The sequence below is a fragment of the Oxyura jamaicensis genome, chromosome 3 (genome assembly GCF_011077185.1).
Source record: "Oxyura jamaicensis isolate SHBP4307 breed ruddy duck chromosome 3, BPBGC_Ojam_1.0, whole genome shotgun sequence".
Taxonomy (NCBI): Eukaryota; Metazoa; Chordata; class Aves; order Anseriformes; family Anatidae; genus Oxyura; species Oxyura jamaicensis.
In genome coordinates this window covers 72,626,703-72,650,074 of record NC_048895.1, presented here as the reverse complement: position 1 = coordinate 72,650,074, position 23,372 = coordinate 72,626,703, and the positions used below count along the sequence as shown (strand labels likewise).

At 45.0% G+C, this 23,372-nt stretch overlaps 1 protein-coding gene across 2 annotated transcripts in view; it reads left to right on the top strand.

Moving 5' to 3' along the window:
• The first annotated feature begins 13,016 nt into the window (after positions 1-13,016).
• The window catches only part of PRDM1 (PR/SET domain 1), a 109,788-nt gene continuing 99,432 nt past the window's right edge, over positions 13,017-23,372 (top strand). The window contains exons 1-2 of one of the 2 annotated variants that reach the window (XM_035322553.1): positions 13,017-13,031; positions 22,532-22,643. The gene's annotated coding sequence lies outside the window, so the exon portion shown is untranslated. Of the gene's footprint in view, positions 13,032-21,991; positions 22,091-22,531; positions 22,644-23,372 lie in introns of those variants that run through there. The other variant, XM_035322552.1, reaches the window with a different exon arrangement.

Sequence of the window (23,372 nt, the reverse complement as noted above, 5' to 3'; positions counted from 1 at the left end):
TTTAGATTTCTATAGCCTAACCCATGGTCTGCTTTCTTTTTACAGTCTGTTTTTTAAAAAAAGTCTTCTCGCCACTACCACTTTATTCGTTGGCAAGATACCCAACTGAACCAAGTGGCAAAAGAAGCCAGAGAAAGACTGCAAAGACTGCAAAGAGAACTTATAAAACTGCTCTAATCTTAAAAAAAAATAAAAAAATAAAAATAATTAAAAAAAAGTTCTAAAGTGCATGTAGCATTTATTGTGTGAATAGAGCTTTGTGGAGAGATTTTTTTTATTTAAATTAAAGTAGGAATTTAAAGAAAACGTCTGAAGTTTTAAGAAGTGAAGCTGGTGATGACAGGGATTAATGTTCAGTTTCAGGGAATCCACTTATTAATTTTGTCAGGCTGAAAACAACGGTTAACAGTTTCCAAAATAGCTGAACAATGTCAGCAAACATTTGCTTTGACTGAACTGAGACCCTCCCTTGCCCTAAGATCAGCTCCAGGACATTTTCAGAAAGGCTTTCTTTATCTCTTGACAGTGTGAAAAAAACTTTACCTGCAAATTGACTTGTGTGTAGAAGGAAGCTATCATTCATGCTAATGGAGCCCATCAGCTTGCTTTCACTGTACCATGATACCCTGGAGCAAAAAATGTGAAGCCTGTTAAGCCCTGGGCTTAGCAATAGGATTTAACAACTCTAAAATGCCTACCTTCCTCTGTACACATATTGTCCACCACTATCCCACACATTTCTCTCTCTTTCTGTGACAGCTGGTCAATGTAAACTAGCTCTTAAAAGATTTTATGTTGATTTTTATGCTCTGTGAGCTGTTTGCTTAAAATAAACGCACAAATTTAAAAAAGCAAAAGCACAAAGAGACACTGGAAAACTGAAGTAGAAAAGTGAGCAGAACTGAAGTAGAAAAGTGAGCAGAAAATTGTTTAGAAAGCTCCCAAAAATTTGGTGATGCAATGCATCTCCCTGCTCACTGTGCTCCCTAGATAAAATGTTGGTGGGCATGTTCTGAAAGCTTTAGAGATGACAGGTCCTGCAAAAGCATCCATTTTATAAAATGTGAAAGCATCAGAAAGGTTAATCTCAGACCACAAAACTAGAGGATAAAAGCATGAACTAGCTGGTCCAAACTGTGCTTGACCTAGAGGCTTTGACAGGGACACTCAGGTGAGTTAAGATGCACCAGATGTCTCCAAGGGATGGGCAGCAACTTTGTTAGAGATAATTTACCAGTTAATAGCATCACAATGCTAGCATGTGAAGAAGAGTTCAGTGGGAGGAAGAACTGGCTTTAAGCCACAGTGAGCAAATGGGGAGCATCACACTGCTCTCAGCTTGGCCTACTGAAAAGTGAAGCTGTGCCAGCCTTGGGAGCCAACACACCCCAACTCAGGCAGAAGAAGGGACAGAGGGTTCATTGGCAGGCCCTGCATCTCAGGTCTCCTCTCCTGCACATAAAAGCTGGTTGTAGCCCTCCAGAGCTTGTCCCATTGGCCCCTAGCCCTCACTGGACCTCATTCAGAGCATCCCACAAAATGGGCTGAGAAGACCTGAGGGTTTTCCCACCTGAGAAGGGCTAAGATCTTGTTTTTGCATGATAAATAGGGCTGACTGAGGTAAAGAAGGAATCTTTTTCTGGAAGTGCAAAAAAAGAAGTCCAAAAGACACAATATGTTAAAGGGCAATGCTTGTAGACAGGTAAAAGAGGATGAATCAACATTTTCAATAAACAAAAAAGGTATCTTTCACAAGCAGTTGATAAGACCCTTTCCTCCTTGCAGCAGAGCAGTAGTGTGTATCTAATAGTCCTTTTACACTGAGTGCTAAGACCAATTACAACTTGGTGGTGGTGAAAAAGCAATGTTGTTGAGAGGCCACAAATAGATCTCCCCTTACACATCGGTGAGTAGATGGAAAAGGGAGGCATCTTTTCAGAGATAGGAAAAAGTTGGATTGCTTTCATGTCCACAGGAAAAGGGCAGTCATGTGCAAATCTTCACACGGAAGAAGTGTCTACCACAATCCTGGACATATTTGGTTCAGACACACAGCTACAACAGAGAACTTCAGTGACTTCCAAGGTAAACACCATTGGGTACATAGGAAGAACAGCTAATGCCCCACAACATCATCCCCTGCAGACAAGGCATTTTAATAGAAGAACCATGAATGACTGAATGATCTTGATTTTCTTCCACTGGCATGCATGTTCTTGGAGTATTTCTCCCAGGTGAAAATTCAACAGAATGCTGTCAGGCTGAAAATAGAAATAACAAATTTTCCAAGGTGCCTTGATACTGTAAGATCTAAAAGTTGAGAGAGATTTCTGGAAACTTTCCTCACCTTGGGATTGTGTAGCAATCACCACTTCACATTAAACTTCTGGATTTTTTTTTTTTTTTTTAATGCAATACTGGGCCATCAATTACACTTTGGATAACTCAATTAATTCTTACACCTATTTAACCCCTGGGAGGAGAGCCATAATCCATGAGACTCTGGCTCTGCTACAAGCATCTGCATTTGTTATTCATTACACTTCTCTGAATATCTGGGTTTGCTCTCATCACCTGCAATACTTCTTACCAAAGCAAGTCCGATTTTCCAGCTACGAGTGTGGATCTGAGATGCCTTCCAGCTCTCCGATATACGCAGTTGCCTGTTTTCTGGATGTGGAGGCACTGCTCATTGTCCACATGGGATACGTATTCAGCGTGTTTTCAGTCCTCTAACTCAGCCCTTCACAGCCAGTCCCACTCTGCTACTCGGTGCAGGGACTCACCTGTGAGTCAATTCAGTCTGGTCTCAATTCAGTTGATGCCACAAAGTCTTCTTCACTGATATTAAGTCCTCCCTCTGCCTGTAGCCAGCACTTCCATTCTCCATCACTCAGCCTTGGTCTTTTGGTTCAGTGCCCTTCTCTCAGTGGGTATGGCACCAAAGGACCCTGAGGCTAGATAGGAGTTTCAAAGGCAGATTCATAGTGCTCAATGAAGACTACAGAAGTCCTACAAGGAAGGATAATAAGTCTTTCGAAAAAAGATTTCTTTGCATCCTGTTGTACCATAAAAGTACATTACAGCCCATAGATTGTCTGGACTTACAAATGAATTCCTAATGTTTAATCTATCTGAATTTCTTTCTTGTGGTTTTTTACTTCACTGTAATCCTTCACTAAACATTTTTCAGCCATTAGCTCAGGACTATACATTTTTCATTATTAAACTGCCTCATGTTTTCATTATATCTGCACGTCAGATTTTACTTAGTGATATATCAGTGGGATCACCTCTCTTATTACTGTACTTGTATTCCTCTTCTGAAAGAAATACAGTTATTTCACATGAAAAGGGGGTCCGCGAAGCTACGTTTCCACAAAACATATTGTCAAAACAGTTACGGAGATAATTATAGCTGGACCCATGACAATTTGTATGAACCAAAGTAATATCAAAGTAATATTAGTAATGAGAAGGGAACCGAACCAAAAATGATCTCTTTGGAGCAACATGCTACATGTAGCTGAAGGAAACACCTGTCCCATGGATGAGCTGTGTAAATAGACGGGACAGTATGAGAAAAGAAGGGTTGCTGCCCCATATTACAAACTGGGACTTGAGTCATAGGGTGAGTAAGTGATCTGGAGAAGGTCACACAGGAAATCTGTGTCACGGTTGGTTATTAAACCCAGATTTCCTGATTTGCCACTGAATGCCATAATTACAAGACCATCCTTCCCGTCCATTCCAACACTATCCATAAAGTACCTCACCAGTTGGGCAATGCTTTACAGGAAGAAAAAGCCTTCCTTACGTCCTCACATTTAGGTAACTCCCACCATTGGGCTTGAATCTGTGGCCCCAGAGCCTGGCTGAGAAAATGCATTTCCTTGCTCTTCCTCACTGCTGCCTACCCTTGTGCAGATGTCCTCCCAACCCAGCTCGAGCCCCAGTGCCCAGCTAATTGTGGACCAGCCTCCCCTGCTATGTGGCCACAGATCCTCTCATGTCCCTCAATGTAGTTGTCTGAACCAACCCTGCCATTGCCTGCTGGTTTGGTGGGGTGTCTTCACGTCCTTGGCTGCCGTCTGGCTAGTGGGGATGGAGAGAGGAGACCCTGGAGATCTTCAGGATTGTGCTTAGGGAATCTATTTGAAACAAGTGAAATGGGGTCACAGTGTGCAAAGGCTATCTAAAACATCATCCCTCATTCTTTAAGAAAAAGGAGGGAAACAAGAGAAAAGAAGGCTGTCTCAGGGTGGGAGAGGACATACCCAGTAGTTTTCTGCCAGCAGGGGGAGGAAACCTGAGGCTGAAATTTCCTGGAGATTTAGAGAGCTTCTGGAAATCAGAAGACAAAAGAGGTTGGGCTGGAACTCCTGTGAACAAGAGGTGGAAAACAGATGTGAGATGAAGCAACTGAAAGTAAGCAGCACATTTCTGAAATACGGAATTTAACAGGAAAATAATTATAAAATATCACACATTTCTATAATTTGCAGAAGAATAGTCAGATCTAAAAATGAAACTAAAATTTGGCTCCTTTCCTAACAGTCTTTTCAGGGGGTTAAAATCTGCTTGGGGAAGTCTTAAAGAAGTAGGTAGTGGAAATAAAGATATACAGACAGGCAGCCTTCTCTACGGAAGAAGCAGCAAACTGATTTTCAAGTTTAAAAAATAAAAAAATAAAATAAAATAAAATAAAATAAAATAAAATAAAATAAAATAAAATTAAAAAAAACAGGGCCATATGGCTGGATGGTAATGCTAGGCTGAACCCTATTTAATATCAGCATTAACACTATAGAAGCTGTTGCTATAGCAGTGACATCTGGAAGAAACCTTCAAATAGATTATTCCCTAACCTGGATGAAGGATTCTGCCAGTCTGTATGTCAAAGAAAGCCTTCAGAGCAAATCAATAACAAAGATCTTGTTACCTGAATGCAATGCAATTTAGTGGCTAATCAGTTTGACAACATCAGAAATATAAGGAGAGAAGAAGAATGGAAGCCAGGAGATACAATTAACAGCCAGGAAGGCAGGAGTGGTTCCAGAAACACGAGGAGAAACCTCAGACTTTTGTATGCTACGATCCACTGAACGTGAACAGTAAAATCACACCTAAACTCTCTAAACACACCTCTAAACTGTTTCACTGTCTAACAAACACTTAACTGTTCATAGGTTCTACTTAACAAGCAGTAACAGTGCCAATGGATAGTATTTCTGGTAAAGACAAGAGCTGCATGAGCAAAATATTGCAAATTGACAAAGCAGTGTCCCATCTTTGTTCAATGCTGGTTTGAACACTTGTTAGGCTTCTTTTTCTTTCTCTTTTTTTTTTTTTTTTTTTTTTTTGGTCAAGTGAGAAGGTTCCTCCTGGCTAATTAAAAAGCGTCTGCTGAGCAGAGACTTTTGGCAGCCTCTGGAAATTCAATTCTTCCTTGTAGCTGGCCTCTTTAGCTGAAACAATATATGAAATGGTTGTCCAATATATGAAATGGTCCCTAGAAAGAGAGGGTTTGTCGGTCTATTTATTGGTTTATATTATGCTTACACAAAACCATTTTGAACCTGATTTAATTCTTCTAGCATGGAAGAAATCACTTTAAGTTGACAGGATCAATTCTCAGAGCTGCTTGCACCTCTGCTTGCAGCCCTTTAAACCATAAAAGAGTGATGGAAAATTAACAGTGCCATTCCTATTCCCTTGAACAATGTACAAAATAACTGCATGCCACTCTGATGTGAAATTATGATCATTGAATGATTGTGACCACATGTTTTTGTAAGGTAAGAGTTTGTATGTGAGGATACAGCTTTTAACTCTAGAGTTTTCACTAAAAAAAAATGTGGAAATAGTAACTGACATTTTTTCACACTTGCCTTCAAAAATACTGTCCTTTACATCCTTTAATGTAATGTATCTGTTTGTTTCCTGTGGGGAACTAAGCCATTCACTGACTAGACCTTGACATTAGTCAGAGGTCCTACCCCAATCCCTTGCAAGTCAGTGTGGGTGAATACCCGGTCCAACCCATTACGCACTCAGCATTCAGTGGAGCAGATCTAGCAGAGAGCAAAGGTGTGAGGCAATTCCTGACCTGCAGCCAACAAGCTTCCCTGGGGAGCTACGGGGAGTCCTACTTCTCAAGAGCAGGCATGGGCCAACACTTAATAGGCTGTGTGTATTTACTGCATGAAGATAGCAGAAGTCCAGTGGAAGCAGATTCTTGCAGAGCTTCCTTACATCATCCAAAATGCCACCTCAGAAAACAAATGTTTTTATACTTCTCACTATATATGAGAGTTCATAGGCATATGCAAGGGGCTGCTCAATACACTATTTATATCAGTAACACTAAATGTCAGTATTGCCTAGATGTTAATATGAAATATGCTATTTCCAGCATGCTGCAATCCTCATGCAGACACTTATTTTTCTTGTTCTAGAAGCAGGCTTACAATGTATGAGGATCAGTACTGTACAGAAGGTGAAATTAGAGACTGTATTTAGGCCAATAAGCCTGATGATCTTTGGAAATTTGTTTTATCTAAATATACATGAGTGATTGAAATTGTTTAATACCAGAATTCTAAACAGGAGTTGCTATAGGGAGGAAGAAAAAGATGGTGGAATGCTAGGGAAAAAAAAAAAAAAAAAAAAAAAAAAATAAGAAATTTTTTGATCCAGTCCTAAGAAAGTGGTTAAGAAGTCCCTGGATGGCTGTTCATGCAGTCCTTACTCCTGCAAAACTGCCATTGACTTTAATTGCAGTTCTCTTGGATCAGACTGCTAATCAACTAAGCACTTTTCATTTCATGGCAATAAGAAGGTGTGCTGAAAATGCCATCATATCTCTAACCATCTTCAAAGCCTAGAATGTCTTCACACCATTTCATGGGTTTCCCCTTTCCAGTACTAAAAAAGGATGCTATAAAAGTCATGATTTAAATGATATATTGCAATTTTATGGACTTGGAAGCTAATTTTGCTTAGAAGCATTTTTATGGACTTTGGAAGCCGAGAGTGGGGGGAAGCAGAGCTCCTAAGATCAAAAACTTTCCTCTGTAGAAAAAAGGTTTCAGGGGGAGCAGTTTCTGCCTTCTCTGGATAGGACTCAATTGCTTTTTGAGACTCCAATATTGAAAGGCATTTGCTGAAAAATACACGTAAAGAGGGAATTCATTTTATCTGCCTTTCAAACAAAAGAGATTATTTTCAGTTTCTGTTATAAGAGGGAGGGGGAGTTCTTTCCAGGGAAAAGCTGTAAGATGTTTTCCTTAATTAGTTTAATTACAAAATGTACTAAGAGTATTAGATAAACATTAGGCTGTTTTCGGGTTCAAAACAGGCAGATGTTAGCAGGATTAAATCAAAATACTTTATACGCCTTTGAAGATTTTTTTTTACTCAAAGACTTCAGCTCTTTTTTTTTTCTTTTTAGACTCTAACAGCTGATATTATTATTAGACTCTTTTTCTTGTTTGATTAAAATTATGTTCATCTAACCCATGCAAGTCAGCTTCTATTAGCAAAGCAAGCAGGATTTGTCCTATGGTGTCACATTTCTGGAATTTGATGATTTCTTTTGTATTCATCCATTCTCCCTGCTCTGATCAGATTCTAATTATAGCCAAATTACAGCTATTGTCTCAAAGGCTGAGTAACATATTTGTGGTGTTTGGGAGAAAAACAGAAGATGTCTGATTTAAAAACAGGAATCACATAAAGTAATAAGAGTTGTTTATAACACTTTTTTTTGGAAGATGGCAATGACAAGTAGGGGTAAGATGTCTTTATATTCAAGTAGTAAAGAGTAGACAGTTTGCTGAACTGAAGCTGTCCTTCCATGGTTTCCCTCGGTATTAACACTCCGTCTGCTGTTATGAGGCACTAAAGAACTAGGTAGCTCCACTGTAAAGAAGGACAAAACATACTTGTTTAGGACTTAATGAACATGGAACATATCAACAGATGAAGTACCACTGGAAAAAAATATAGAATATACACAGAAATATTAATTTTCACAAGCAAATACACTGTAAGTTTACAATTGTGTCACAGGTATATATATACTACAAGATGAAATAAGACAATATTAAATAAATGTGTAAATAACTGAAACCCAGAAATATACTCATAAGCAATGACAACACTTCTCTGCAACCATCAGAATTACTTCCACACCGAACACAGGACAATGACATTTCAGGCACAGATGTCCTTAACTGTAAACATTTTATCATCTAAGACTGATGTCCTGATATGACTGATTTTAAAGGTATAAATGTCATCAACCATTAAATTAAAACAGAACTCCAAATAAAATGGGCAATAAACTATTTGGTCAGAAAAGCGGTTTCCAGTGCCAATATATTTACAAAGCATTTTTACTTCACCAGTTTTAAAATCTATTGCTAAATACTTGCTCTAAGATTGCCTATTACTGGCCTGCAAATTACTCCAAGATACATACAAAGCCAAATGAAAGACTTCTCCAACATTCTTGCATATCAATAGAAGTTGTTTACAAGAACAAGGCTAAATGCAGTATATTTTATTGCATTACCCTGTTGGTCACCTCACTAAGATGAAAATGAATAAAGCTTTTTCAGTATTTGGTTTTCAAAAGGAGCTTTGGGCACTTGGCAGCTTCTCTCCACAGCCAGTCTAAAAGCATAAGTGTGAGCTCATTATTTTCTCTGAGATGATCTCCACCACTCCACCAGCATCCACTAGATAAATAACAACACCACCCATCAACCAGACTGATGATGAACAGTGAGCTTCACAAGAAAAAAGAAAAAAAAAAAAAAAAAAAGCCATAAGACGCTGCAAACCAATATCTGTGTAACAGCACAAAGACAGCAACATATCACTACTCATCTAGTAAAATTATGTGTATTGTGAACATGTACTTTTGCATGTGCAGTCACAGCCCAATGCCTACCTTTCACACAGGAAAATCCCTGTATAAGCATCTGGTCAAAAAATATCAGCTGAAATCCCTGCAATGATTTTTATTATTATTACTATTTTTATTTTTTTCTGTATACAAAATTAAATATTCAATTCCTCCTCAGAAAGAACTATGTAAGTATCATCAGGTGTTAGTGCAATGCAGTGACCATCAGATTTCATTAAATGACTAACTCTATTAAATGATTAAATCCTTGGGCACACCAATTCATGACAAGTGTAAACATACAGGGAAACACTTTTAAATCAATTACCTGATGATAAATGAATAATCTTCTTACTTAACTGAAAGCAATTAATATATGTCAGGGCTATGCATTTAAGAGGTTTCCAGGATCAGAACCATCCATTTGATAGCATCTAAACTCACACTTTCAGACATTAGATTAAATATTGCTAGCAGATGTTGAGTAGTACTAAAGTACAAGGAAGAATAAATAGCATTTAACTTTTTTTTTTTGTCTTCCCACACACTTAATTCCACAGGATCTCACAAGGTTGCAGTGTACACAACACTGATATGCAGCAACTCATTTCCTTCTTGCCATGTCTTTCAGCGCCGGTAGGCATGAAGCTGGGAGGGGAGCAGAGGTGGTGGTGCTGCTGCACTTGTGCTTCTCAGTGTGGTGAAGTTCTTACAAACAAGGGTGACACAAGTGGCACGTGAGAGTGAAAAAGAAATGTGATGGGGCCAGACAATACTCCCTGATGCAGTCTCTCAGCTGCTCACGGTTGATTACGGCAGCATGGCCAGACACAGCATCCCACATAATCTGCCTGCTCTGACCTCCTAGACCACAAAAACTGAGAGCTTCAAGGGACACAAAGGTACACGAGGACAGCTGTCAAAGAATATATGGTAACAAGTGTAATCAAGAGCATTTACAGAAATTGCACACAGGACCTGCTGCATTTTCTTTGACACTGTCTTGTCACCTAGGCCTGGCTACTGTTGTTGACAGGAGCTGTGGCCTTGCTCTTGGCAATGTTGACCTAAGGATAAATGAAGAATTGCAACTGCCTCCCTTTCTCAGCCTTTCTCTCAGTCTCCCCTTACTCCTTTCAGCCTTTTATTTTCCACTTCTACAGATGATGTTTTTGTATGGCACGGTATCAGGGGTGTTACCCCTCAGGCCCACACCCCTTCTCCCTCAGCCTGTGATCCAGTCACCTCAGCATGGTCCTCACTAGGACCAGCAGCACCAGAGGTACTAGGCACTGCCAAAATAGTGGAAATTGGGGCCGTCCTGCACACTCAGCCGCCAAGAGGTCCTATCCTGAGCAGAAGAACAACAGTGAATGCTATGTGTGAGCTCATGGGGTCTGACACAGGCCCTAGCTGAAGAGCAGTCTTCACTGTGCAGCAGGATGGCTACTGAGCCCTTCCCAGTGCCCCCCTCCAGCTTTCACCCTCATGCTGTGTGGGAGTAGTTGCTCTTCCCAGGACACGGGGAAGGGAGAAATTTCAGTTTGCTGCCAAAACAGTACTCAGAAATTGAAGCTGTCAGATGCAGGTAGTCTTGTAGACACGTAGATAGTTGCAGATAGAGTGCAGACAGAGATGGAGATATGTCGTGAATCTTGGGAGTTTCTTTTCCTTTGGTTGGTGGCCTTTGGCACCAGACCCTTCCCACAGTTTCACTAGTTGCCTCCTCGATTCAGTCCCTGTACCAACTGTATGTGGTCCTATCGACATTCCCCTCTGTGTCCTGTTTTTTGTTTTGGTTTGGTTTGGTTTGGTTTTTTGCTTTTCTATCTCTTCCTCCCCTACTCCCATACCTGTACTTCTGTTTATTTGTTAAGCTAAGGTTTCACCATGAGTCCCAGCCTTGGCTGACTGCATCACGAATGATGACAGAACGTACTTCTCTCCACAACCTATTGCATAGCTTGGCTGTTTGCTACCACATCCTGCATCTAGATCTCACTGTAAAAGAGTCCCTATCCATACGGCATGATGCAGAACTAGGTCCCCAGGGACATCATAGGCAGTATAAATGTATTGTATTGAAATATCTAAGGCAGAATAATTTTTCAGTCTCTCTACCCTTAAACCACCAAATTGATCCTGGAACTTCACCTATGGCTTACCTTCAGTGTATGGTCTACATAGCATATCATATATAAATTATGTGAAAAGTTTTTGAGCTTCCTCCTGTTTCTGCTGAACGTCATCACAAACTCCCCTTAAATTTAATGCATGGTTTCAAGTTCTTTCTCTCTCTCTAATGACCGAAGATCACTTTTAAAAACAGACCACTTCTAAGCATTAAAACCTAGAAAATAACTTTAAAAGATCCCTTTCCGCAGTTTCCAAACCCAAATAATTGACCATATTGCTTAATTTTAAAATCTTTCATAGAGGGGGAAAAAAATGTCCTGTCTAAGACTCTCCACACCAAATTTAAGCCACAAATACATTTTTACCATGACCATTTACAACTGGGAAATGTGTGGTTTATAATGGAATGATTTTACAGCCTTAGCTCAGGATGTCATTTGCTTTCTGGTTAGGTGAGTAAGAACGGAGCCTGCTCTGATCCTTCATGTACATGATAGACACAACTGTTCTGGTAAAGCAGCTCCTCATCCCTTTGCACACAATTTTCTTGGTTTTGTGGATTTTTTTGGTTTTTATTTTTTAATAAAGTATATGGTCTAGGGCCCAGCTTGAAACAAAAATGCTTGTTGCTTGCTGAGTTGTATGAACTTTGGAAATATGGCAATAAAATGGACACATATGTTCTATTATTATTATTATTATGCTTAAGGGCTACAAAAATAAATCATTCTCCAAGCTCACATGGACAAAATGAGCACTGCCTCCTGTGAGTGTCTGCACTTACATGTATCTGTTTACTTAGATGCATCTGTTCTTGATATCTCATGGAAAAATCAAATATTGTATCTTATGAAAACCCATTGCTGAAGCATTGTTCAGAAAATCAATCCTAAACCAGAAGTCCATTAAAAACCTGAATACCTGGGTCTCTCTACTTGGAACTCTCTTTTATTGTCATTAATAGATCATTTATCTTCAATATGGTTAGAGATAAAAATTCCTTTTTAAAGTGATGAAATGAAGAGATTTGCAAGTGCTGAAACCCCCTGATCTCCCCCTCTCTCTCATCACCTGATACAGGCTTAAGGTTTCACAGTTTGTAAAAATCAGTGGGAAGCTCTCCCCTCGCCAGCCTGCCCTGAGCCAGTTTAATGGGCACCCATGGCCTGCCGAAGGGGTGGGCACCTTTTGCCCGGCAGGCGAAGCCACTGTGGCCAGGACACTGAAGCACATCGTGTCCCCATGTGAAGGCCTTAATCAGCAGTGGCGAGGTTTCTTCTCTGAGTCCGGCTTCCCCCAGCCTGACCATAGCCCGCAGGGGAACCTGCCCGGGGATGGCCGACTTCTGCTGCAGGTTGCAGCTACCAGGGGCGGGGGGACTTCTGGCTTACAGTAAAGGGCTTTCTCCTCGCTTGGGGGGAGAGCCTAGGACAAGCACTTCACAGGGAAACTCCAAGCAGCTGCTGGGCAGTTTCCTTTCAACTCTTTCCCAAGGACGCTGTTTACTGTTTTACGAAGGCAGCTCCGACTGCCCCTTCTCCTTCTCCCCCTCCCACTTGTTCAAGTTTGTCGATACCCGATCCACGAACATTTGTTTCCTCCTTCCCCAGAGGAGTTTTGCGCTCCACTGACCTCAAGTACAGCCCCAGCGAGGCTGGCAGGAGGGCTCAGCTGGCTCTAGTTTACCCACTCACTGTCGGACAAGCAACACCAGCATAATTCAAGCAGGGGAACCTTTCCCCACCAGCCCCTCACACCGCCCTGGGCTTTACTGCTGGGGAAAAGCCCACCCGCCCCAGTCCCGGCCCACAGAGGCAAACCCCCTGCACTCCTTCCATGGAGGTCACTGGTGCTGGGGCCGTAGGTGCGGGTCTGGCCACTCGCCCCGGCTCTGGCTACCCTTAGCCCTCCTCACTCCCTGCCGTGCACCGCTCCACGCTGCTCCGCACCGCGCACCTGCGGCCCCGCACGCCTTCCCCAGGTGGGTTCCAGCCTCGCCCCACTGCTGGGGGGGGCCGCAGGGGTTGGAGGGAGGGATGGATGGAAGGATGAAGGGATGGAGGGAAGGAGGGAAGGATGGAGGGAGGGACGGAGGGATAGAGGGATGGATGGATGGATGGATGGATGGATGGATGGATGGATGGATGAATCGATGGACTGATGGATCGATGTTTCCCCCCCCCCCCTCGCAGCTCGATCTCCAGGTGATTCCCACCCTTTATCAACAGGCTGCGGCACCCTCTTGCCTACCCGCTTTGTTCCCCCTCCCCTGTCGTTTCAGCAGCCGCAAAGCCTTGTGCTTTAACCCCTTCGGGCTGTCCTCTGTCCCGTTGCTCCCACCCCGTGCTGGGTCCCGCGGGGGTGCGCAGAGCTTGTGCCGGCCACTCGCGGCGGGGCGGGGAGCGGGATCCACGCGTGGAAACGAAGGGCGGGCGGGCTGGCGGCTGCACAGACCCCCCTCGAAACGCGGAGAGGGCTCGGGGGATGATCCCCCCGGAGGAGACGAGCCCGGATTTTCCCCTTGGCATCCTTGGAAGCCCGCGGAAGGCTGCGCGCACGCAGGGCGGCCGCCGCGCTCGGCTCCGCAGCCCGGCGGGGGGATCGGCGCCGATTCCCCCAGTGCGGAGCCCTCCCGGAGCTGGCCCCTAGGCAGGCAGAGAGCGCTGCCCCTCCGCCGGCTCCTCCTGCGCCGCTGCCCAGCCAAATGTCCGGGAACTGCCGGCATTCGTTGCTTTCTAATTAGCGACACCCGCTCCTGTAAGCTTCGTCTCGCTCCCCGCGACGCTGCTCCGTGTAGTCGCCCATCAGGCGAGGGCAAAATGATCTATGATTTAATGAAACTACCTCGCCCCGCTCTCTGAAAAAAAAAATAATAATAATAACAATAATAAAATAAATTCACACGCTCTGGGATACAACCTCTTTACTTTCTTCTCTCCTCTGCCCGTTCTGCCCGTGGTTATCCAACCCGATCCCCGCGCTGCTCCTTGCTTGCGTGCTGTGCTGTTCCCCCCCAGTCACATCGGAAAACTGTTTACGCGAGCCGCAACGAGACGAAAGAGTTCGGGAAGGATGTGAAAACGAACGTGGTTTTATTGTGCCGGGACCACCGTGGAGCTAGCATTTAAACCGCACTCCTCGTAGCGGTGAAAAAAAATAATAATAATAAAAAAAATCAGACGGCTAATAAAAAAAAAAATAAAAAAGAAAGAAAGAAAGAAAGAAAGAAATACGCCTAACCAAGCGGCACACGAGAAGGGCTGGCAAGGGATAACCTCCTTGTCCCGGATCCGCACCGCTCCGCGGAGGTGGGAGAGATTTGGTGCATCCCCTGCCCGCACAGCACCGTCCGGCACGGCCCGGGGGGGGGGGTTTCTTTTCCCCGCATTAGGAGGTGGGTGGAAAACGCGGGTATGAGGCTCAATTTGACGCTGTTATTGCTCTGCAGTGCTCACCCCAAAAAAAATAAAAGGGAACTTCTTTCTCCGTGGTTCTTCTGCTGGGGGTTAGATCAGCCGCCGGCGGGGCAAATCCCGGTGCGCGCCCGGGCTGGTGTCGGGAAGGATGCTGGGCATCGTTGGGGGGGAGTTCTTGTTATTATTATTAATAATAATAATAATAATAATAATTGTCGTTCTTCCCGGAGGTTTACATGAAAGCAAAATCCCTTTAAAGCGTGTTTTAAACAGCACGGTTTGGTGCTAAAACAGGAAATCCCTCGGCGAAGGTTTTGGGTTGAGCCCGAGGAGTTAACTCGTTCCTCTGCGCCGCGATGCCTCAGGTGGCAGGGACAGAAGGGGGGCGACGGCAGGGACGGGAGGGACAGGGGGGACAGGAGGCTGCCCGAGCCGAGCAGAGCCGTGCCGTGCGCTTGGAGCCCCTCGCAGAGGCTACTTCAGACGCGGACCCTTCTTGCGTGGGTCCACAAAACCCGAGTCCCACCTGCGGGCAACCTCCCGGGAGCCAAAGGAGCTGTTACAGAGGCTGGCCGAGCTCGCCACTCGCCTTCGGGCGAGGCACCGGTAGCCCCCTAGCAGTAAGCTTACCTGCGGGTGGAAACGGAACGCTGGGAGGCTGCGGATGTCTTCCTTGGTTTATCCTAAATGTCACGTTTTGCACAGTCTTAGAGGCTTCCTGGTCATTCAACAACACTGAATAATTTTTTTGGAGGTGTTCAAAGGGAAGGGGCCCCGTGTTTGCAGGGGGGGAGAGCTGAGCGCTAGATTTTGGAAGTGGGGAGCAGCAGCCTTCCCTCAAGCAAGCATTTACTCTCCTCCTAAATCACCCGCAGCCCTTCAAACCCTCTCAGTGAGGACCTGAACCTCTTTCCCACCAGCATGAAAAGAAGGGGTCGTGGGGGCTTTGGGGTAGTGGGCAAGCTGTTGGTTTCACAGCTGTGGGAAAGGCAAGCTGACTGCAACTGAGCAACTGGGCAGAGCCTGCCTGAGAGATTGTTTTCCTGCAGAAAGTAACCTTGCAAGATGCTGAGGTTATTGACTTCGGAGTGGGGAAGGAGGTGTCTGATAATCAGCTCACTCTCTATCTCCCCTAGATTTATGGATCAGGGCCTCCCTTGTCACTCCTGAAAATATAATCACGCTGGCAATAAACCCTGAGGGAAGAATGAGCCAGCAAGTGTTTTTCCTCCAAGCCAATACAGTGACCTTTGAGTTACGTCCTTAAACAAGGACGTAAATGACGTCCTTAAATGATGTTACAGCAAGCCCAGCTTCGATCTATTTGACTGCCCTACCTTGGTCAAGCTGCCCACGAGGTGCCACTGCTGGGTGTGCAGGGCTGGCAGCGCAGGGGGACCCAAAACATGGCCCTGGGGCTGACACTGCTGCCACAAGGCACAGAGCTGCTCTTGAGATCTCAATTTGGGAGGGAGGAAGCTCTCTCACTTTGTTTCACCAGATGGTAAAATTGCACCAAAGGGGATGCTCTCCCCCTTACCTCCCCTCTTTTTCTTCTCCTTTTTATTTTTTTTTTAATTTTTTTTTGGACAGAAACATTTCCTGTCTTCTTAACAAAAAAAATGTATTTTATGACCATTTTGCTGTGCAGACTTCTCCCTCTCTGGACATTGCGCAGAGTAATGCAACACCTTCAATCTGGGGAGCAGATACCTCCGCTAGCCTCAATTTATCTCAGAACATGCCTTTGTCTCTCTTCGACCTGTTCCTGCTCTTCAGTGAAAACTCACCTTTTTACAAGCTGTCAAACGTAACACTAACAGCTGAGCATTCCTTGGGAAGAGGAGAAAAAAAAAAACATATTTGCTTAAAAATCACTTAACATTTATGGCTCCTTGATTTTTTATTAGCCTTTTAACAATGTCTCTCACTTTAACACTAATCCAGAGGGAAGGGGCTCTCTCCTGTGCCTGCAGCAGATATATCCAAACGGAGCAGGGGAACAGAGTTGTTTAATCATTTCTAGTATTGCGAACATTTAAGAATATTTTGCAAATAGTAAGAAGCCCCACTTCAGTGATCACTCTGTTATAACCACAAAAAATATTTGTTTCCAATTCCCATGGCCTACCTGGTCATAAGCAGGGTTTAGAGAGTGCAAAAGGCTGCAAACACAACTGCTCCCCAAATCACATCCAGCAGAGGAGGGCCCGTTCCCCAGGGAACTTCCATTTAACCAGGACTGTAACCAGGAGATGAAAGCCTGGCCCTTTGACACAAAGATGGCCCAGGCTCCGCAGCTCTTGTTCACTTTCTTTCCTAAACTGAGTTGAGCAAGCCCAGCCGGCCCGCAGTCGGGCGGAGGGAAGGATAAGTGCAGCTGAGCGGTATCCATCTGAGGCAGTGCAAGTGGTTACTTTGGCCAAATGCTTGACAGACTGGGAGGAATTTCAGAGAGGCCCAAGGCAGCCACGGGAATGGGTAACAGCTTGGCAAATGTTGCACGACAGACACAAGATCTGAAAAACACATTCGCTGATCTGCCTCTACATTCGCCGTAGTGACTCAGAATGGAAATCTGGACATCACTGTGGATAACAGTGAAACCCTCTGGTCAAAGGGCAGCAACAGTAAAGGAAGCTAATTAAATATTGGATAGCATAGGAAAGGGGAGGCAGGAGTGGGAGAAAGGTTTACATAAACATGGTCATCACAGAGATCAGTGGGAAGCCTCTGCCAGGAGTGGGATCTCAAAAACAACAGAGCAGAAATAAAATGGCTCAGGGAAAAGCAACATGAACTGTCAGTGATGCAGATAACAGTGGTATTTGAAACAAACGATGGCTGCTTTGGGAAGTATGGGAAAATCAGAGGGCAAGACGAATAACACAGATGTGTAAAATATAATGGGCATTATGTAAGGTAGATTAGGAAGTTCCTGGCCACCCTCATGACTTGTATGAGTAACAGATAAACAAGGCAAGAGGAAATGGAAAAGAGATCTCAGGAATTTTCTGTGCAAGGCATCGTTAACTTGTGGAACTCACTGTCATAAGATGCCACTAAAAGCAAGATCTGGGTGGAACCAGAAAATAATATATATATATGGAATAAAGATAAGACTGTTTTTGTTTTATCACATTTAGAAGTGATGCAAATCTTCATGATTTTTCAGTAAGTCTAAGTAACAGGAGATGGGTTAATGATGATGATCAACCCACAAATGCTTTTTGTTGGAGCTCTTGCAGCTTCCTCTGAAGTATCCGCCAAAATTTGAGGTTGAATATCGAATAAACCTTGGACTGAACCAGCATCACCAATCCCCTGTTTCTACATCTCTCTCAGAGCAGCATTCATTCCTGGACAGCTTTTAGTCCCCCTTGCTAGCACTGAGTCTGGAACCAAATTCACAGAACAGAAGTATTGAATGTGATGCTAAAATACTATGTAGAAGAAATCAAACGATTTCTCCCAAACAATTTCTTCTTCCCTTTCTCCATGTTATCATGGCACCTTATGTGAATCAGGATGACTCACTGACTAACAGAAAAATATTAAGTCTCCAAATTTTTGAAGATGGGAGTTGGGAGCTTTCGAAAACATTACTAACTGTCTAAATAATGTATAAACTCTTTCCTCCTCAACCTACTCAAAGTAAGAAGAACTGTTTGTCTGGTTCTTCACATGTGGCAGAATCGGTTTAACTTTCCCTTCCAAATCAAGCAATTGCTACAGGAAATCTTTCTATTTGTGTTGTAATTTGGGGACTTAGATTTGTTTTTAGTGGAACTAGAAAAGAGTGCAACCATGCAATGTAAAGTTTCTTTAAAATTACAAAGAGAAAACTTCCGCCCTTTTTTTTTTTTTTAAAAAAAAAATAATAATAATAACTTTTAATAAGAATAACTTTAACACATCTGGGCAGCTTGCAGTCTATCAGATAGTGCCTGCATATCCGGTGTTCTAAGCACCCTGGACAAACAGTGACTTAATACTTTTTTTTTTAATCTCAACTTAAATAAACTCAAGGGCAACTACTGACACTTATAAACTACACTTACAGACCTGCAACACTATTTTTGCCCTGCCAAACACCTATTCTAGACAAGAGAAGCAGAGTGGGGCAGCTGACAGAAGAAATCTTCAGTAAATTAAAGCTGTTTGAGGCTTAGAAAGAAAACAAGCAGCAAATTTCCAGGACTCCACTACTGAAATTTCTCCCTCAGTATGGACTGGGTTTCAATACCAATACCTCTGTTAACTGAAATTTCAGAGGGAAGGAAGTGTCTTAAATTGATGCCTCGCCACTTTGGATCGAGCACCTTCCATGTGAGACTGCCGCAGCAGGTTACAAACCCGAAAGCAACAATCCTTACACATTGGAGGACAACATGCATTGCACAGAAATGTTCCTTCCATTACAGAGAAAAAAAAAAAAAGTGAGTCACAATGTCCCTCCAAGGACATAGGAAATCTGTCCAGCTCATGAACAGAAAGCTGTTCTCTAATTCCTGTGGCAAAAGCACCTTTCCACACTGCATTTAATGCTGCTGGCCCACTTACCCCAGCGCTATGCTTCTGTCACAGCTTGTACATTGGTTGTCTTTATGGCCTGAAGACAAAAAAGGGTGTAGACTGCCCCAGAGCACTTTTCTGTCAGCTCTTTTCTTCAGAACAGGATGTCATTTAGACTCATGCATACCATTATCATAAATAACCTCAGAACTACTTAAATCATGAACAGAGTTTGCAAGCATCTGGAAACAGATTTCGTTTTGTGCCAGGTATACATCTTAATTTGTCCTTTAGGTGGTTTTCGTTTTGTTTTGTTTTGTTTTGTTTTTCCTCATATATATGTTGGTAAATTATAATATTGTGAAAACTGCTTCAAGGGGCAGCTTTGAGCTCACTCATCCCTCTCCCTTCTGCTCAGCACTCATCATTTTGCTACAGATCATTACGATATTTTTCTTCTAGGCAGCTCTCCTCCCTGTAATTCTGTAATTTTGAAGGTGGAAATACTTTCATTCAGTTGATTTAAGAATATGTTTCACTTCCCTGTGACCAGCTTTTCTCGTATCAAAAAAGCCAACAAGCAAACAAAGCCAAAAATGACATTTACCTAAAATACCATGGACGCTTGGACTCAACTTTACTTGGTATTTCTTTACCTTTATCCTTGTGTGATGATATTTTTATTGCAAATATGTAGCACAAAGTGCCCTGAAAGGAAAGTGAGATAACAAGTAAGTAGGTGGATGCCTCTTTTTAAACTAAAAAAAGAAAGAAAAAGTAAAGTCCCTTCCTCTCACTTTCTGGATTTCCCCCTTCCCTTTTGTTTTCAGTGCTTCCAGAGGTAGCAGAACTTGATAAAAATGCAGCAGGGCCGGGGGAGCCGGGAGGGGAGGAGAGGGAAGATAACATTATTCCAGACCCTCGCTCTGTTTTGTTAGGGCAGATTTAATCTCTCGGGCAGCATCAGCAGATAGGCCTGAATGACTGCCTGATCATCTCTTCACTCTCTCTTCTTTTATCTGGATTACTCTTTCAGGGATGATATCTCGCTATTCTTATTTGGTAAATTAGGGTATTGTTTCCCTGCATTTCACTTATTGTAAAATGGTTTCTTTTTTAACTTCAGGACATTGTTTCTGGGCAGCGAGCATGCTGTCACTGGAGAGGGGATGTGAGGAGGGAAACATATAATTAGGGACAGATTCTGCCCTATTTTGCCATTTTGCAGTATCTTGTTGTCTAGTGCCATTGATTTCATGGGGATTTCTTATAGAAAACCACAGATAAAAGGGGTCAAATTTGTCCTTGTAATTGAATGAAAAATTAAATAAAGATAAGGAATGCTATGGAATAGGGCTATAGCATGCTTTTGGTCTCAAATTGCAATTTAAGCTGCAAGTTAACAAATATACAAAATAACAGACCATGTACTAAAAGGTTTTTGAGGGAGCATTTTTTTGCAGAGTCTGATTTATCAGTAATTCTTGATGCCTCATGATAAAAGCTGAAAAAAAAAAAAAGTCACAGCCTTTTTTGCTGCATGTAGCAGTGAGTAGCAAGTCCAATGGTTCTAGCTCAGAAACAGAAACCTCATGTTGGAGTACTAAAATGTGCAGTACTGAGACTTTGTTTGTTGTCATTGGAATGCATACGATCTGTTCTGGGCGGTAGGCTTTTATCTAGATGCACTTTGAAAAAAAAAAAAAAAAGAAAAAAAAAAAAAAAGAAAGAAAAACCACTACAACTGTATTTTGCTTGTTCATGCTGTGTAAAACACGCCAGACATTCGGAGGGCAGGCTGAGGTGCAGAGGGACCAGCTAGCACATCCCAGCACATGCAGACCCATGGTGGGCACTGGCGTCAGCTCAGCTTGGGTAAACCCAACAGCTCAATGCGGTGCTTGTGAGCAGTGCTCTGGGGATCGTGGTTGCAGGCCGGTCCACCAAAGACCACGAACGTGTGCTGTGCCATGTCTGACAACAGCTGAGAGGCGGCCAGAATGACAGTGCTCACACAAAAGCACTGGTAGGACGTCACGGCAGCTGACTGCCTCACGCATTGCTCTCCCTGCACGCAGCCCGGGAAGGCCGTAATTAGTGAAGTGCCGCCACGTCTGCAGGACTTCCTGGGAGCCACCAGCTCCGTTATGTGGTTCACGTGCCCGTGGTGGGTGCTTCACACAAAGAGCATGAACAGTCTTTGTGGAAAAAGGCACTGCTGTTTTCAGTCCCTCAGTGTTGATGTCTAGGTGAGCGGTGCTCACAGGAGGAACTCCCTCTCCATGCATGAGGACCATGTCTAAGAGAGTGCCGATAGTAAAAGAGGGGTGTGAGGCAAAATCCTAACTCCCTTTTCTGATTTAACTGCTCTTGTAAAACGGAGCAGGGAGGCAGCACCCAACATACTCGTGTTCAGTGCCTGCCCCGTGCTGGAAGCGTTCCCTCCACGTGCAGCACCAGCAGGATTTCCACTACCTCCCTTAGCCAGACTGCCTGCGGTGATCTTGGGGATCCGGGGGGGATGGGTTTGTACCCAAGATCAGTCCCAGGAAAAGCCAAGGAAAGCACCCCCAGCCCCTGCAGCACCGCATGCCCTTCCCCAGCCAGGAGCTCCTATTATTAGTAGTATTTATTATTATTACTACTCGGAGGGCCAGAGGGGGGCTGGCAGAACCGTGCCCAGAGCCACCACGGGGCCTGAGAGGAGCCCTTCCAAGCACCCCCCACATCCCCTCGGCCGGCTCCGAGCCCCGGGGGGGCGGCAGGAGGGGGACGGCCCGGCCAGGCCCCCCCGGCTCGGCGGGGCCAAAGCGAAAGCGCAGCGCGGCCCGAAACCCTCCGGGGGCGGCGGCGGCCGCCATGTGACAGCCGGGAAGCGCGGGGCCGGGCCGGGCCGGGCCGGGCCGGGCCGTGCAGGATCGCGCCCCGCAGCGCTGCCCCCGGCGGCGGGCCCCGCCTCTGCGGTGCGGTCCGGGGGGGAGGTGGGGGGGTCGCTGCCCCGCGCTCCGCAATTAGCGCTTCGCACCGCTGTCAGCCCTGACGGCGGCCCGGCCCCGAGCTCCCCGGGGGGCCGCCGCCTTTGTGCCCGGCGCGATGCGGGCAGCGGCAGGTAAGCGGGGGGGGGGGGGGGGGGCGGCGGAGCGCCCCCGGTGCCACCCTGGGGCCGCGACCAACCCCCCCGTCCGTCCGTCCGCCCGCCCCCAGCGCAGCCCGGTCCTGCCCCCCTTGCCCCCCCCGCCCTCCTTCCTCCCTCGAGGAAGGCTCGCCGTGCTTTTCTTTGTGCTGTTTGGGCCGTACGCAACTACTTGTTATCGCCGCCACCCGAAAGGACAACCCACCCCCCCTTCCCTTCTCCCCCCTCCCCACAGCCCCAGCGGCACTCCCGGGGGCTCTGCCCCTCGCCTTGCTTGCTCTCTCCCCGTCCCATCCCGATATTAAACCTCCCCTCTCCCCATCCCTCCCGCCCCCCACCCCCGAGCCCCGACCAATTAACCCGGCACCCCCCCCCCCAAAGCTTAGTTTGCATTCAACAGAGGTGTTTGTTTTGCAGGTTTAAACCTCCAGACGGGTTGAAGGAAAAAAAAAAATAGTAATAATAATAAAAAAGGAAGCGCTTGGCAGATTTTGTTCCCTCCCTTGAAATCCTGGTGGACGCGGAGCAGGTGGGGGACCGGCGGGGAAGAGGTGCCGGGGGTGGGATGCGGAGCGGGCAGGGGCTGAGAGGTGCGGGAAGGAGGGGGGGGGGGGGGGGGAAGGGGTTTAAAGAGGGGAGAGCCGAGCCGTGCATCCCCCCTTCCTCTCCTCCGAGAGCAGGGGAGGTAGCTCGAGGCTCCAGCTCTCGTTTGTTAAAAATAAATACTACAGAAGTTGGCAAATTTTCGTAGTTTTAGAGAAGTGGATTCTCTCCAGGATTAACGTAAAAAATGTTGATGTTTGAGGAACTGCTCTTGCTCAATCCGTAAATAAAGAGGAGATGTTGACAGTTTGTCTAGCCTCTGGTAAACGAGAACAAAAAAAAAAAAAACATTTCATTTTTTGAAGGGCATCAATAATTGTGAGGGTGGGAGGGAGAGGAAGAAGTTTAACTGTTAACCTTTATCTGGGATTGTAAATGAGTTGAAACTCGTGTTTCTGAAGCTTCTTTTATGCGTTTGCTTTCCTCTTTCCCCCCCTCCGCTTCCCTTCCCTGGAGATGGTGAAAGGTAAATGAAAACGATGATGCTCACATTAATTGGACAAGCGGGCGATTTTATGGCTCGCCAGTAAAGAATGAATGCCACGGGAAAGCTTGCCGTTCGCAGCGCAGGCGGTGGGAAAGTGGTCTGGAGGGCGCGGGGGGGGGGGGCGGCGAGGCAGCGGGGCCGGCTGCGAGCTGTGCTGTTACATTCGGG